The sequence below is a fragment of the Nicotiana tabacum genome, chromosome 24, assembly GCF_000715075.1.
Source record: "Nicotiana tabacum cultivar K326 chromosome 24, ASM71507v2, whole genome shotgun sequence".
Taxonomy (NCBI): Eukaryota; Viridiplantae; Streptophyta; class Magnoliopsida; order Solanales; family Solanaceae; genus Nicotiana; species Nicotiana tabacum.
The window spans coordinates 91,006,582-91,011,728 of NC_134103.1; the positions used below are offsets into that span (position 1 = coordinate 91,006,582).

Here is a 5,147-nt window from a genome sequence, read left to right on the forward strand (position 1 = left end):
CGATCTACAACAATAGAATCTCCCACTGGTGTGGACACATATATAGGAGCACTCAAAGAATCACGGGGCACAGCCAAATAGGAAGTAAAATAGGATGACACATAGGAGTAAGTAGATCCCGGATCAAATAGAACTGAAGCATCTCTACTGCAAACTGAAACGGTACATGTGATAATAGCGTCAGATGACTCAACCTCAGGCCTGGCTGGGAAAGCATAACACCGGGGCTGGGCCCCACCACCCTGAACTACGTCCCTAGGACGACCTCTAGTTGGATGGTCTCCACCTCTAACGGCCTGACCTCCACCTCTAACAGTTTGGCCTCTACCTCTAGCTGTCTGACCCATGCCTCTGGCTGGCTGAGCAGGTGGTGCAGCAACTAGTGCCGGAACCATGGCACGAGAACTCTGATGCTGTGAGTTGCCCGTTGCTCGAGGGCAAAATCTAGTAATATGTCTCGGATCACCATAAGTATAAAATAACCTCGGTTGCGGTGACTACTGACCCTGAAACTAACCATGTCGACCTGAATAACCACCCTGATGACTCTGGAGTGGAGGTGCACTAATAGGAGCTGGTGATGCACTGTAGGCTAGCTAGTTTGAATAATACATTTGAGGGCACGACCACCTGAGGCACCGTGAGATGCCTGAAACGCTGAATGAAACGGCCTGGGAGGATGGCCTCTACCAAAAGTACTCATGCCTCTAGGTGAGGCACCGCTGAACTCACCGGAATGACGAGGTCTCTTGTCAGACCCCTGACCTCCCTGAGTAAGAACCATTTCGACTCGTCTGGCGACATTAGCAGCCGCCTGAAAAGAAATCTCACTCCCAGTCTCCTTAGCCATCTGCAATCTGATAGGCTGAGCAAGTCCATCAATAAACCTCCTCACCCTCTCTCTCTCTCTCTCTCGGTAGGAAGCAGAAGAATAGCATGACGGGCCAAATCCACAAAACGGGTCTCATACTGAGTAACAGTCATATTGCCCTGCTGGAGACGTTCAAACTGACGGCGATGCTCCTCTCTCAATGTGATAGGCAGAAACTTCTCTGTGAATGGTTCTTCTCTGTGAGAGAACTGGTCCCAAGTAAGAGCAGGCGACCCAGCTGGTCTGGTCAACAAGTAATCTCTCCACCATTTCTTGGCAGAACCCGTCATCTGAAATGCAGCAAAATTGACCCCATTGGTCTCCACTATACCCATATTTCGTAAAACCTTGTGACAGCTGTCAAGATACTCCTGGGGATCCTCTGAAGGTGCACCGCTGAAGTGAACAGTAAAGAGCTTGATAAACCTGTCTAATATCCATAAGGCCTCAGAAGACATAGCTGGCCCATCTCCGACCTGTGCCGCAATAACCGGCTAAACTAATTCGATTGGCTGAGCTGCTGGAGCCTGATACTGGGGAGCTATCTGCTCTGGAGCGGGAGTGGTGGGAGTCTGGGCTCCTCCAGCCTGAGATACTGCTGGTGCCATGGGAAATACGCCAGTCTAGGCCACACTCTCCATACGGCCCACCAAACGGATCAAAGCGTCCTGAAGTACTGGGGTAGCAATGAACCCCTCCGGAACCTGAGCTGGTCCGACAGGAACAGTCTAGGCTGGAACCTCCTCGTCAAGCTCTATCTGAGGCTCCCCTGTTGGGGCTGCTGCTCGGGCCCTAGGCTGAGACCTGCCCCTGCCTCTGGCACGGCCTCGACCTCGACTCTGCCCCACGTAGGAGCTGTCACTGGAGGCTCTGGCTGCTGCTCAACTGAGGAAGCGGTACGTGTTCTCGCCATCTGCGAGAGAATAAAAGTAGAAGAGTTCAATTAGTATTGAGAAAGCAAAATCGCACGACAGAGAAGAAAATAAGTGAAACTTGTTCCTAAACTTCATAGCCTCTGGAAGATAAGCACAGACGCCTCCGTACCGATCCTCCAGACTCTACTAAGCTTGCTCGTGAATCGTGAGACCTAAGCAACCTAGTGCTCTGATACCAGTTGTCATGACCCAAAATTTTCCACCGACGGGACCGTGATGGCACCTAACATTTCACTTGCTAGGCAAGCCAACGTTAGAGAATCATTTACCAATTTCTTATTTCCATTCAGTAATTAACATTAATTAACTACAACGAAATATAACAAGTGCGGAATATCATAAATCTGTATTAACTACTACCATCCGGATCTGGAGTCGCAATTCACGAGCATTCTAGAATTTACAACAAGTAATGGGATGAAAGAAATACAACTGTTTGAATGAAAGAAAACAGTAAGACATAAAGGATAGACGGGGACTTCAAGGTTTGTGAACGCCGACAGATCTACCTTGAGTCTCAGGACAGCGGACCAGTAGCAAATCTCGATCAACCAGAGACGGTATCAAAATCTGCACAGAAAGTGCAGAGTGCAGCATCAGTACAACCGACCCCATGTACTGGTAAGTATCGAGCCTAACCTCGGCGAAGTAGTGACGAGGCTAGGACAAGACACCCACATATAACCTGAACAGTATAATCATGCTAGTGGCAACAACAGTAAATAAGAAATAACGCAGAAATAATGGGAGGGGAACATACAGTGGGGGAAATACAACATAAGGATTGAGAATAATGAAAAGACATAATTAAACCGAAAATCCTTAAACGAATTGAGCAATTAAGACAGCAAGGAAAACTGCATGGCATCATCCTTCGTACTTTTACTTTCAACCTCACCAAATAACAAATAAGACCGCACGGCCTCACCCTTCGTACTTTTACTCTCTTCGCGTAAGGCAACTTCCCCTAGGCTTCGAGTTCGCGACCCAGTGGATGCGTTCGCGTAGAAGAACATGACCAACCCTCCCCCAGGTCCCCAAGTGCTTCGCCTTCGCAATGGTCAGGTCGCGTTCGCGAAGAAGAAGTCTCAGCCTCACCAGTTTACTCTTCGCGTTCGCGAGAGGACCTTCGCGAATGCGAAGAAGGATATGCCAGACACCAGAATCTAAAGAAAACCAGATTTTTCCCAAGTCCAAAACATCCCGTGGCCTATCCGAGACTCACCCGAGCCCTCGGGGCTCCAAACCAAACATGCACACCAGTCTAAAAATATCATACGAACTTGCTCGCGCGATCAAATCACCAAAATAACACCTAGAACTACGAATTTAGCACCAAATCAAATGAAATTCTCCAGAACACTTTAAAATCCATATCCTCTCAACTAGACATCCGAATTACGTCAAATCAACTCTCTTTCTCACCAAATTTCACAGACAAGTCTTAAATATCATAATAAAACTGTACCGGGCTTCGGAACCAAAATACGGACCCGATACTAACAATGCCAAACATCGATCAATTCTTAAAAACAATTAATTTTCCGACTTTTAATTTTTATCAAAAATTCATAACTTGAGCTAGGGACCTCTGAATTCGATTCCGGGCATACGCCCAGGTCCCATAATTCGATACGGACCTACCGGGACCGTTAAAACATAAATTCGGGCCCGTTTACCAAAAATGTTGACCGAAGTCAACTAAAATCAACTTTTAAGGCAAAAATTCTTATTTTTATTAGTTTTCAATATAAAAGCTTTTCGAAAACTTGCCCGGACTGCGTACGCAAATCAAGGAAGGTAAAAATGAGATTTTTAAGGCTTAAGAGTGTGGATTCGAGTTCTAAAACATAAGACGACCTTTTGGGTCATCACAATATAGAAGAAGAAGAAGAAGAAAATAGAAATAGAATAATCTCAGGAAGAGTCTCAAAAAAAATCTTAATTTGATTGTAAAAACCTGACGATGTACTGATTCATGGGCATTCTCAAAAAAAAAAAATATATAGGTCTCAATTGTACAAGGCTTCCCTCCTTAGCTTTATTAATCAGAGATGGCAACATCTACAAAATAAAATAATTTGAAGCTAAATAATAGTAAAGTTATATATATATAGAAGAATAAAACATAGGCTAAGAATACATGACGAGGGATTTTAAGAATAGAGATAAATTACAATAATGAAAAAAGATATTAGTATAAAAAATGCTGCAAAATTCAAGAAAATTAGAACAGTCAAAAAATTCTTAAATTTGATTATGAATATCTGACGATATACTGATTCATGGGCATTCCAAAAAAAAACATAGGTCTCAATTGTACAAGGCCTCCCTCCTTAGCTAGTTAGCTTTATTAATCAGAGATGGCAACATCTGCAAAAAAAAAAAAAAAAAAAAATTGAAGCTATCAAGGCAAAGTTATATATATATATATATATATATATATATATATATATATATATATATATAAAACTCACGAGGGATTTTAAGAATAGAGATAAATTACAATAAATTACAATATATATATATATATATATATATATATATATATATATATATATATATATATATATATATATATATATATATATATAACTCACGAGGGATTTTAAGAATAGAGATAAATTACAATAATGAAAAAAGATATTAGTATAAAAAACTGCAAAATTCAAGAAAATAAGAAGAATCACAAGAAGATTCTCAAAAAATTCTTAAATTTGATTATGAATACCTGACGATATACTGATTCACGGGCATTCCAAAAAACAAAACATAGGTCTCAACTGTACAAGGCCTCCCTCCTTAGTTTTATTAATAAGAGATGGCAACGTCTGCAAAAGAAAATAATTTGAAGCTAAAAAATAGTAAAGTTCTAAGCTAAAAAAGAATAGATTGAACATTTAGAACATTAATGTATCATATAATGCTTAATATGGTTGAAGTGTCAAAAAAGAGAGAGAATTTACATCATCGGTGTGTAGCGTTTGCTACGAGTTTGGATCGAAGAGAGCTCCAAGAGCAATAAAAAGAAAACAAAATAAATAAGAAATAAACTTAGATTTCAATATTGAATGTCTTCTCTGTCATTGACAGACTACAAATATCGGGAAATGGCAGAGAGGACAGCTGTCGATTGCTGAATCCAAAAGATAATCATTAATAGTACTAATGAATACATGTCTTTGATTTACTAGCTAGCCGTTCCTAGGACTGGAAATACTAATTATCTAACTTAGCGGCTAAAGTGTCACTCTTTTATACTATCTAATATTTTGTAATTAGGTCCTAAGTAGATAGTCACGACTAAACTCGTGACACGGTGCTTCGCCGAGAAAGGACAT

General features: G+C 41.4%; 1 long non-coding RNA gene across 1 annotated transcript; it reads right to left on the reverse strand.

The window, feature by feature from the left end:
• Positions 1-2,128: 2,128 nt before the first annotated feature.
• On the reverse strand, positions 2,129-4,879 carry LOC142178542 (uncharacterized). The gene is made up of 3 exons (XR_012706741.1): positions 4,773-4,879; positions 4,538-4,637; positions 2,129-4,179 (listed from the first exon to the last, which is right to left on the reverse strand). It is a non-coding gene; the product is annotated as an uncharacterized LOC142178542 (long non-coding RNA).
• Positions 4,880-5,147: the final 268 nt, after the last annotated feature.